The following is a 12,479-nucleotide window of genomic DNA, read 5'->3' as shown; positions in this document are numbered from 1 at the left end:
ATTATTATTATTATTATTATTATTACTACTAATTTTCCTTCCTTTTCTTTCCTATTAAACTGTCTTTATCTCAATGCACAAATCTTACTTTTTTTTTTCCCAAAAAAATTCTCTCCCCCATCTCACTGGGCAGGGGGAGCAAGCGAACAGCTGTGTGGTGTTTAGCTGCCTGCGGGTTAAGCCCCAACACTCACATTAAGTGTCCTAACCCCTAAGCTATACATTAAAGCAGACCCTGGGAATGCAATATCTTCATCAATATTTTGTGCAGAATCTCATATTCCAAGTATGTTGAAGAACACTAAGTGGATTCAACCCTACTGGGCAGGAGGTCTTGGTCTGCGAACTTGAACATGGAAGAGATGTTGGCGAAAAGGATGGTGAAAGGACGAGAGGAAATGGCCTCAATTTGCGCCAGGGGAGGTTTAGATTGGATGTGAGGAAAAATTTCTTTACTGAAAGAGTGGTTAAACTTTGGAACAGGCTGCCCAGGGAAGTGGTTGAGTCACCATCCCTGGAAGTATTTAAAAGACGTGTAGATGAGGCGCTTAGGGACATGGTTTAGTGGGCATGGTGGTGTTGGGTTGACGGTTGGACTCAATGATCTTGGAGGTCTCTTCCAACCTTAATGATTCTATGATTCTATGATTCTATGAGATGAGAGGACAGATGAAGTTGAGGCAGATTGTTATGGAGAACTGTAGATGGTTGTAAGGCATCATGCTAAAAAGAAGGAAACGGGCCTACAGTACTTACAAATTTAGGAGCAGTTGAAAAGGTGGTCCATGAAGACTTCAATTTTGATTTTTGCTTCTAAAGATGCAGATCTATAAATCCCTTTGTGAATATAGCCAAGAACTCTGTTTCAAGGAAAACTGGTCAGCAAAAGTATCTAAGCCACTTAGCAAAATGGTCGGGAGGCTCCCAAATCACATATCTGCTTTCGGAAATATCATTCTTAACAGGCTGTTCTTAGGACATTTTTGGCAACACCAGGAATTAAAGTCAGATTTTCTGAATTTCACTCTAGTGTATTAACCATAACAGCAGCCTGTTCTCAGAGCTTGAAGTTCACAAATGTAGGTATAAATCATCAGTAACCCACTGGAGAGATGCCAGTGTAAACCAAAGCTCAGTGTAAGACAGAAGAGATTCAGGCAGTAAGAAGTTTCTTATTCCTCTCCCCTTTTCTACTTTTTAGTTCTACAATTTTAATCCTCTTTGAAGGTATATGAAAATAATTATATTAAATGTAATCTTTGTAAAAGAAAAAAAAAAGAGACATTCTGGTACTTCAGTGCTTTATTATTTCACTATAATTCTCTAGATAAGAAAATTTGATTTTTTGCCATTAACTCCAGAGCTAATGGCAAAAATGTTCAAAACACATTTTCATTCCAAGAAGAAATGTCAAACCTTTTCAGACCTTCCCTTTCTCCTTCCCTGCTGGTCCTGCCTATATTATAGTACTCCATCTATTCCTGGTGACATGACTTGGAGAAGCTCATGTGTGTTATGACTACCTGACATAAGACTATGTCCTGTTCCTCTGTTCTCCAAGTTATCATCCAGAAACTCTTACATTTTGCCTGCTATATCGGGTTAATTGCATTATTCACCTGATTAAAGATTGTATTTTGTAGGATCAAGTTCTTCCTCTGTGATAAAGGAAAAAAAAAGAAAAAAAAATTTTTATTCTTAAAAGTACAGATTTTTTTTTTTTGTAATATAAATTGAAGAAAATCTGTGGGAACTGGTCTTATTCTCCATGGAAAATAAAAATCTGGGAGGCGGTGTAGTTGAAATTTTCAGTATTAAGAAAGGGAGATAAGTGAAAATATAAAGTAAGCTTAAAGGGTGGGCTTTTATTATTATTACTTAAAGGAGAAAACTAAAGGACTAAATTGAAATATTAGGTAACAATGAGCAAACAGGGACTTGGGCAGCGTTGCTTCACTCTCAGAGAAAGAGACATATGGAATAAGTTACTAGTGAAGGTAACTGAAGTACAGTCTCACAGAGATAAAGAGATACCTAAATCTGTTTCTGGAAGGGAGGATTGAAGAATAGGGTGAAAAAAGCAAGCAGGGTGGATTAAGTTAAACTATGCCAGGACAGGCATGTCAGCACATATGAACCTTTTCTCTCTCTGCAATTCTGCTCTTTATTTGCTTTCTTGCATTATCAGCCTATAATATCAGACCCATACTGTCACTTTAACTCCTTCACATCTACAAATTTCCCCTGTGCTATTCAATCCCCAGTGCATCAGTGAATTCTGCATGGAGCATTCAGACACTCAGGACCGGTATAATTGATGTGTTCTTGGTGTGCAAGTGTTGTGAAGCAAGTGATAGACAACTAAGGTGAGATTCTTCTCACCTAAGTACAGTATGAGCATCTGCTGCTGAACAGAGATGCTCTCTTTAGAGTAACTGGACAGAAAAAGGCATATTTTAGCAAGCCATCTGAACTATTTCAGTAAGATGAGATAAATTTGGCCATAAAAGTTTCTGTTTCTCTTCACTGAACATAAAAAGAGCATAGGAAAATTCACGCAGACATAGAAATCCAAACCTTTGAGGCCTACAGTTATTCACATGAATTGACACCACTCGATGCTGTGTCAAGAAGCAAAAACATTTCCATCTGAGTTATCTGAGGCCACTTCAGCAACCCTGATATGGACTGTGATTCAGAGACACCTCAGCAAGCAGGCTTGCCTTGAATCCAGCCCGGGGAAGTCAGTGTAAAGCTTAGAAGCAGAGTTTGATGACCTTAGTATAGGTCTGTTATAATGTCTCCATTTGGCTTTGAGAAAAATAATTTCTCTGAGTAACACTCCATTGGGTTGTATAGGTGTAACTTCCAATGGAAATTAAATCCTTTCATAAGAACTAATGCCTGATGTTCAAGTTCTCTGGTGGGAATGTGCTTGGAGCCCTCAGCATAAGAAAGACACGGACCTGTTGGAGCGGGTCCAGAGGAGGGTCACAAAAATGATCAGGGAGATGGAACACCTCTCCTATGAGGAAAGGCTGAGAGAGTTGGGGTTGTTCAGCCTAGAGAAGAGAAGGCTTCGGGGAGACCTTCTTGCAGCCTACCTGTACTTAAAGGGGGCTTATAAAAAAGATGGCTCAAACTTTTGAGCAGGGCCTGTTGTGACAGGACAAGGGGGAATGGCTTTAAACTAAAGGGGGGTCGATTTAGACTGGATATAAGGAAGGGATTTTTTACGCTGAGGGAGGTGAAACACTGGCACAGGTTGCCCAGAGAGGTGGTGGCTGCCCCATGCCTGGAAACGTTCAAGGTCAGGTTGGAGGGGGCTCTGAGCAACCTGATCGAGTTGAAGATGTCCCTGCCCACGGCAGAGGGGTTGGACTATATGGCCTTTAGAGGTCCCTTCCAACCCAAACAATTCTATGATTCAGTTACCTATAGAGACCATTTTCTCCCATATATTCTTTTTATGTTCTGCATCTTCTAACCTTCAGAATAAATTCAAGAGCAGATAGATTCAGAAGAGCTGTATGTAGTTGTATTTTTCCATCTCATCTACTGAAGGATCTAGGATGGGACAGACACTGGAGATGGGATAGCAAAATTGATACACGTTTTGAAACATTTTTGCACATTGGGGAGTACTACCATTTTCTACCTTAAAGCATCAAAACTTTTATGGCTCAGTTCTGTTTAGACACTGTAGTTTATGGTTTTCAAAATTCAGAAGACGATTCAGAGCACATGGCGCTCTCATGATTCTTTCCCTTGAAGCAGTTAGACTTTATACAAAACACTTAAATATCCAAAAGAGGGTGATTACAGCCAACTCCTTAGGTCACACAGCTAGAATATAGGACATATGGACATAGCACTAGCAAAAGAGAATGAGAAATACTTGCTCTCAAGTCATCTACAACACGTTCATCTGTATCTGTAGATACAACCAACTTCAAAAAAAGAATTGTCTCAGCTGTTTACCAAACCATTTTTCTGTCTGAACTAGTTAGCTTATCCCCAGGGCTGTACAAATTACAGATTATGAATCCTTCAATAGGTCTAGTTTGCAATGTTTAAGTCCTCTCCTGGGATGCGTTTGAAGTCCCTAGTGTAAATCGCATAGGTTAGGAAACTGAGCCTTTCTCTTCCAGATTCCAAGTGGTGGTCCTACACACTGGACTGCTGAATTACAGAAAAGGGAATAACTTAATCCATCCTGAACATGTGTCTTGTCCAAACCTTTTCTCTATTTTGCACTCAGCTGAAAGTGCTTGGGGTTACAAACCTAGAGATACATATGTTTTTTTGTAACTGATAAATGTAGTTTCTGGAGATTAAATACTGATTTGAAAAATAATCCATAGTTTTTTAGAACAAACTCAATCTTGTAATACCTGTGGTGGGATAAATGATGTTAACGGGAATGCTGTGGGTAATGTTAACTGAGCATCATGAGAAACTGTGGATGATGCAAACTTAGTCTAATTAAGGAACTTATCACTCCCTTTTTTCTAATTTTTTTTCTTCTGAAAATAATGTTTGAGAAAAATATTTTATATTAAAAATATGATGGAAAATTATCAGTCTATTTTATAATATAATGAAGTATATAACTTCATAAGTTATATCCACTATTGCAATTGTTAAATTCTTATTCACTATGTTGCATTACTACATATGAAGAAGTTTAAATGATTCTTTCAAATATCATAGGAATCATTGCTATAGAATGGATGTATTTCAAATAGATTTGTAACAAGAGATGTTCAAATATCTTTCACCTCAAAATCCTGCTAGATCATACATGTAGTTTCGCTACGTTCTTTAGAGGCCTAGTTTAATTTAACATGTGCCACTGTGTTCTTTGGTTGCTTGGAGAAACTAATGAACGGCACAAAATAATTATGTTCTGTCATTTCTTACTCTTACCATACTCTGTGTTACACAATCACTGCAATGCTTTTACTAAGAACCTTGGCTGCATTCCACTCCAAGTTCTTATTCAATAACTTCATCTCTAGGACTACAAAGAATCATAATCAGTTTCTATCCAAGTGCTGAAATTAATTTTGTGGAATTCCATCTCTGTATGTTACAATGCTGGCTATTGAAGCAATCTTGAAAGCAGACACCATGTGGGGGGAAGGAAGAAGGGGAACAGGGAGAGAAGAAAAAAGAAGGAAAACTTTGGCCCCAGCTCACAGAAATCAAGCTGTGTTCCGTGACGCTCTGAAAAAAAGAGGGTGGTCTCCTCCCCACCAGAAGTCACGCAACAGGAGCAGATACCCTCTACAGGCTGCTGCCTGTGCAGTTGTGTTTCCTTACCTCAGAAGAGTGAAAAGATGCCTCTCTTGAGAGGATAAACAGATGAACGGGTTTCTATTTACAACATCTCTGAAAGCTACCACAGACTTAGACGTCTACTGGGATGTCTCAGTGATTTTACTGTCAAACTTCTGTATCTTGTTCAGTCAATGGAGAGTTCCGAAAAGTCTTATATTAGGTACCTATAGCAGGTTTCTAAACTCTTTTGCTTCTTTAAGGTGGTATCTTAAAGCTCTGGATAGGATATGTCTGAACTTGTGTGTAACTTTTTAGGCACCTGCCTCTGTCTTAGCAACCACAGTGGACCATCTGAATATCCTGAATATATAGTAGCGGTGGTTTAGAAGACATAAGTGGAGATTTGACCTGCTCTCAGTATTTCCTTATATCATTATATTAGAAAACCATCTGGAAATGCCTGTGTTCAAGATTTCTTATAATTTCAAAGGCATTTTGGGTAACACAGCCATTTGGGTGACATGGCAATTCCGGTTAATCCATGACTTCTGCAGGAAGAAACAGGGACTATTAAAGAGCACAAGATGCTAGTCAATATTCACCACTGAGCATGTAAGTGATGCCTCGGTCAACTGAGGGTTAACGTTAACTGAGATACTCAGAAGTAATCTAGAAAAAACTTCATTTCACATTATTGTTGGATGAAAACACTGATGCTATGCAGATGGTACTGAAAACAAAAAGGGAGGGACAGTCATGGGAGCTTTTTGTCTAAATAAGGTCCCATTTTTACCTACATGATTGGTGCAGTGTACACAGTAGTATGTGTGTGGCTCTCTGCACACTGCTCTGCTTATTTATCCAACTGGTGTTGACACTACAAGTCTGTTTGGCAAACACTCATGGTCAAATGTCAATCTTTTTATGAACACATCCACACAAGCATAGAGATGACCAAATGGATTTGGCTTATTAGCTTATTGATTTGGAATATAGTGGGTTCAGGACAGAGACAAGGGCCTTGCCTTAGTAAATGCTACAAAGGACAGCATTCTCCAACTCTGTTCCTTTTCATAATTAAAATAAACAATGGATACAAGGCAAAAAAATAAATGTTGTCATTCATAGCAAGTGTTTCAGTCAGCCAGAAACATTTAGTGTCAGAGATGTTGCAGGTTACCTCAGAAATAATATTATCAAACTTTAATACAGAAGTGACCATGTCTTTTCAAATAATTCATTCCTCATGAAACTGTGCCAGTTACTAACACTGTCTGCCGGCATCCGACTGACACACTCCAGTAGTAATAAATGGGGCACTGTATGTCTAAGCTCCCTAGCTGAGATATGACATTAACTCTTGACCCTCAAATGAAAAGAAAACTCAGTATCTCCTGTTACTATTATAAATGTTGACTTTAGTATCCATTATTAAAGAACACATTTCGGTCTCATTCCACACTGCATCATGCTATGTATGGATCTATAACAGTTTTCATTTGTACTGTTTCTTTTCACTTTGTCTGAATCTGATAAGCCAGAAACCTTGGGGACTGAACCAAAACACAAGCATTACTGAAGAAACAAGCCTGGGAGATTTTCTGCTTCATCTCATGACACCATGCTTGTGTAATGTTATAGAGTAATACAGCCTTTATTGTACAGCATATGAAAATGTGAATACAATTGAATTATCTTTATATATTCCATACACACAGTATGCACAAACTCCACATTCAAGTAACGCATTGATTGATATGTCTTAGGGCCTCTTCTGGGCCACTTCATAATCAAGATGAGCTGTTGTAGTTCTCAGTGATGAACTTTTAGCTCAAACAATAGAAAATCAGGCTTTTCTGATCCAGAGGCCCTTATCTCACTCTCTAACACATGAGCCAAAAATATGGTTATTAGATATAGCAGTCAGAGGCCAAAGATTGCATACTTCTTTCAAAAGTATCCACTTTGAAATTTGAAAAAAAAAAATATTTTCCTGAAATTAAACCAGTCCCTGTTACCTCATTGCAGATTATTAATAGTTTAATCCATTAATTGCACAATGGCAGGAATTACTTGTGGAAACTCTATTTGTTAGACTGACCAATAGGCACCAAAGTATTCTATTTTCTTATGAGTGGAATGGATGTGAAAATTTGGAATTTAGAAGGGTGTGTTTCAGCACCCAACTTGAAAATGTTAATTTTTCAGTTCAGCATTACATGTTTATGAAAGACTTTATTATGGATGGAAGGGACTGTCTGGCTGCTGAATTTTGATTGCTGTCCTTGGTGGCATTGCAGAGAAAGAGGTTAGTGTGGCTACTGGATTAGTCATACATTTAAATTAAGCTCAAGTTTTTATTGACTCTTAACTGTTGTCATCTAACCTCTGTTGAGAAGTGAATACAATGTGGTTTCTACTGAACAAAAAATCTTTTAATGACCTTTGTTGTACTTCTCAGCTGAGGCCAGACTTTGAATACTTTGATCATCTTCTCCGTGTTGCAGGTGATACTCCAGAAGAGCCTATGTAACATGGAGATCAATTTTTATTCTGTCACCTAAGACATGTCTTTAAAACTCCCAGGTTGAACTGTGTGAAATGTTTTGCCAAGAGAATACACTCATTTTGCTCTGATACACTCATCCTGGTACCACAAAAAGCATGCCAATCCTTGTGTACTAATCAGGATGGAAACCCAAGCAGTCACAGGAAATATCACCACTCCCTGTGCAGAGCAGTTATACTGGTTCATCTGCAGAACAATTGCATTAATCTATGTTATATGCAGCTGTTTTCCAGTCAGTTAAGGAGCAGAAAGATAGAAGAGAATACCTTGTGCACAGGCAACACCTGGTGTCCAATGCCTCACTTCCACAAGCTTGAGGCTGGAACTTGCTCTGTTATTGTAAACTGTGGTATGGAGGGATTGATCTAGTTCTCTTCATCCTAGGGAACAAGATGTTCCTGCCAGAGTTACAGTTCCTTCATGTAAATCAGCTTAACTAAGTATTCATAGATGGTGAGAGTCAGCTCCAGACTAAGATACCTACATTTAGGTGTTTACATGCAAGCTAGGTTGCTGAAGAATAGTTGCTGAAATATTAGCACCTAGTGTCATTTTAGGCACTGCATAATAAACCACACAGTCTTCAGCTATTGCTCTGGAAGGGCACAGTTCCTTTAAAAACCCAGTGTCATATCTTCCACCCCATGTGGATGTCTTGGATACCCAAAGCTGTCTCAAAGGTCACTACAGGCCTAACTTTAGGAAGCCAAGTCCCACCCTGAGCACATGCAAGTGTGAGACCCTGAACTGAGCCCTCAGCATCTCCTCCCATGTGAACTGAACTGAATGAAACCTTAGGGTCCACTGACACAGCTGAAGGTGATGGAGAAATCCCCAGAACATCTAAACACTGATGGGAGGGCAACAGAATCAATGTCCCATGGGGACCAGCACTCCAGTCACCTGGGAAAATTTATTCAGTTCACATTTTTCTATTCAAACAAACAAACAAACAAACAAACTTGGTCCATTGTTTTAAGCAAAGTGAACTCAGTTTTTACCTGGTTGATGATCTTAGTAATTTAAGTAGGTATTTAGAAGGTGATTAATTAACACTACATAAAATTAAAGCGAAAAAGGAATATTCACTGTCCATGAATTTGTGAACCGTGCTACTGCATTTAAATGATGTTGCCTTGTGCATTACACCCAGTTTAAGACAGCATAAAAAAGACAGGTGTGAAAGAACTTGACAGATTAATATGCAATATATATTAATATAATATTGTCCGTTATGCTCCTTTGTAATATAGACTGATCTATGTGAACACACTAGGCAACAATGACATTGGAGCCAGGATATATAAGTGCATCCAAGCTGAAATAAGCTGACAATGAGGAAATGATCCTGGAGAGGTAAATCCTCAGAACTATATTTGGTTCTTATACATCCTTACATAGAGAATTTGTCTGCAATTAGCAGAGGTATTCTAGACAACTCAGCACAATCCAATCTCATATCTTTTTTTCTGTGCATGCTTGAAAAAATGGCGATACACAAACAGAAATTTATCAATGTCACTGAGCCAGATTGCTGCCCTTCTAACGAGGAATTAGTCCCACTAATGTCAAAGGGCTGATGAATGTCTTCAACAGCAGTAAAGAGTTCACAGCCTTGCCCATAGAAATAGGCTCTTAAATCAGAGCATGTTCTTATCTTTGAAGCTTGAGTAGCCATTGACTCTTGGGCTGTTCCTACCCAACAGCCAAGAGCTATCCGGCACTGCAGTTAGCCCTTACGATTAGAATTCTCAGGAGCATTTCCCCTGCTGTCATCAAATCTGTCATATATTACTATTCTGTCCTTTATATGGCCATGGAGCTGGTAATTGCTCTTATGCCGACTGCAGAGGCATGGGTGAAGATTGCTCCAATGTGAGGCAGAGCAGCTCAGCAGAATACTGCTCTGCTGAAGTGTTGAACATTAAAGTAAGGCTAAATTATTCCCTGACAGGGATTTGCTTGCCAGTGCACCAAGACCACAGCCTGCCTGCCAGTCAGTTCACCTGAACCCCCCACCTGCCTGTTTCTAACTCTGAACCATGAACTCTTTGGGGAAGGGAATAATGTTCTTCCCCTCTTTATATAATTGAGAAGCACAGGGCTCTAAACACCACACAAATTCAAATTATGAATACGGATGATAATTTGTGAATAAGTTCTTCCCCAACATAACCTTTGAGAGTAAAACTGCAGAAACTTGAACGTGTCACACATCATGGAGAAAAGGGCATTCATTTTTAGATCGTTGTATCTTTGCATGAACTCTACCAATTTAAAATGTCAGCCTTCAGAGTTATGCCCTCTACAGAAATCTTTCAATGTGTAATTTCACTTTTGCAAGTTACAGTTTGGGAGTTTGTGAACCAGGGTCACTTTATTCTGCTGAATACAGCTAAAAATCAGTATTGGAGTGTTTCTGCAGTCTTGCTCAATCATTTTGTATTTCTTGCAGCAAAGCTTAGTGAATCATGTAAAAACACATTGTTTTGTTTTGCTTTGGAAGAACACACTTCTCACTGAATGATGTGTGCATAAAATATGTTGGAAACCCACATGTTATCCTGCCATGGGACTCCGTTCTTGCTGGGAGCTTCTAGGGGCTGCACTAATACTGGTAATAAATAACAGGAACAAACCCAGTACACAAGCTTAGCTACACCACTGGTTTTAGAGTCACAAAAATATCTTAAGGGAGAGGAAGTAGCTCCATGTGTGTTCAATTCTCTACTTTCTCCTGTAATTGTGAGTTAATAACAATGACTCTTTCAATTAGGAATTGGACTGAGTCCACCAATTCCTGTCACAATACAATCTCCTCACAATGATGGAGAAGACCAAATGACCATCCGATATTAGCTGATTTGTAACTGTTAATACAGAGATGAAGAGTCAGCATGCCCTTCATTCCAACTTGAAGGGTCTCATATATAAAAATGGAGATAAAAGAAGTAACCTAGTGTGTTCATTTTTTTTTCTTCTGAAAGAATCTATTTTTCCAATAGCCAAAACAATAACCAGTTTCAATTCATTTTATGTAAAATGTATCCACAATAGCCAAATAAATTTGATATAATAGACTCCACAATGATTAATACACATTCAATATTTGTGCGGGTTTTGTTGCATATCACACTGTTAGGGTGAGGATTTGTTCTAATGAAATCTAGTTCCCCTGCCATTGTTGATTTTCTTTATACCAAACCCACTTGAATTCTGATTTTGCAAATCCTGTTCACATCAGTAATGCCTAGATCTGAATGGTTTCCATATGAGGAAAGAGCAAATACATTAGGATCCTTAAGCTTGGGAAAGAGGTGACTGATAGGGGGAAATGACAGAGAGCTTTAAGTCATAAACTATATGCAGAACGTGAACGGACAGTGAATATTCACTCCATCTCATAGCACAAGAACTATCAGACATGCAATGAAAGCACTAAGGAGCAAGTTGTACACCAAAGCAGAGTATTTTTTTTTCACACAACATATAATTACATTATAGAGCTCATGGCCACAGGATTTCATGGAGATCAAAAATATACATGAATGTAAAAAGGAACAAACTAGTGGAAGGTAAATCAACTGGTGTTATTAAACATGACTTGCCAGAAAGAAATTCTGGATCAGGAAGTTCTGAAACCACTGATTACTGGAAAATTTACCAGACCAAGACATTTTTGTACATGCCTTTGTTTCTTTCCTCTTCACCTACATGTCTGCAACTGCCCAGTCTCAGAGACAGGATGGTAGGTATGGAGGACCTTGGTCTGGTAGGTCTCCTCCCCTCTACTCTTAATATCCCATAGGATGCGAGTCACCTCATCTGTCAACCTTAGATATCTAGAGTGTAAACGCCTACGTGCAAGTCCTTTTCTAACCAGATAGGAGCAACAGACACTCCTGGAGTACAGAAATTTAGACTGTTTCATGCATCTGTATTAGGGAGAATTGAATTGAACTGTAAACATATCTTTCTACCCACCAACACTAAAGAAAATACAAACATCTATCTCAAATGAGGGCACCTATTCCATAGGCTAGGCCAGATATGTCTGAGTCCTATTACTATAGCCTTATGCAGATGACGATGACAAGATTTTTCCTTCTAGCCCTCAGATTTGTGCCTTATTTCAAATTCAATCCAGCAGAGTAAGGTACTACAGAAAATGAAAGAAAAAGGATCTGTCTCAACATATTTTTATTCATCAAAAGCATCATATAGAAGAGTTCGTAATCTGGCCCAATTTTTATAAAACATCTACACACAGGCTTCAGTCCCATTGAAATGATTAGATTTAAGAATGTGTTTAAGAACTTTGTTGAACTGGGACCAGAGTGAAATATGGTAGAATGAAAGCCACCAAAATGTCTGTGACATTGAAATATAGTTCAGTTCCATTAATAGCAAGTCTCTGTTTCAAGTAGACCTGATCTGACAAAGAGAACCAAAATTACTCCAGTATATAAAAAGGGTTTCCACTGTGCTGTTAAATTCTGATATAAATTATTAAATCCCACAGAGATTTTTTAGATCAAAGGAACTTTGTACTTTCATTATGTAGCCACTTCTACAGAGAAAAGAAATTGCCAAGTATCCTGCAAGGCAGATCTGAAAATATGATCTT

The sequence above is a fragment of the Pygoscelis adeliae genome, unplaced genomic scaffold (assembly GCF_000699105.1).
Source record: "Pygoscelis adeliae isolate BGI_AS28 unplaced genomic scaffold, ASM69910v1 Scaffold394, whole genome shotgun sequence".
In the NCBI taxonomy this organism is placed as follows: Eukaryota; Metazoa; Chordata; class Aves; order Sphenisciformes; family Spheniscidae; genus Pygoscelis; species Pygoscelis adeliae.
Note: the sequence above shows the minus strand (reverse complement) of the source record.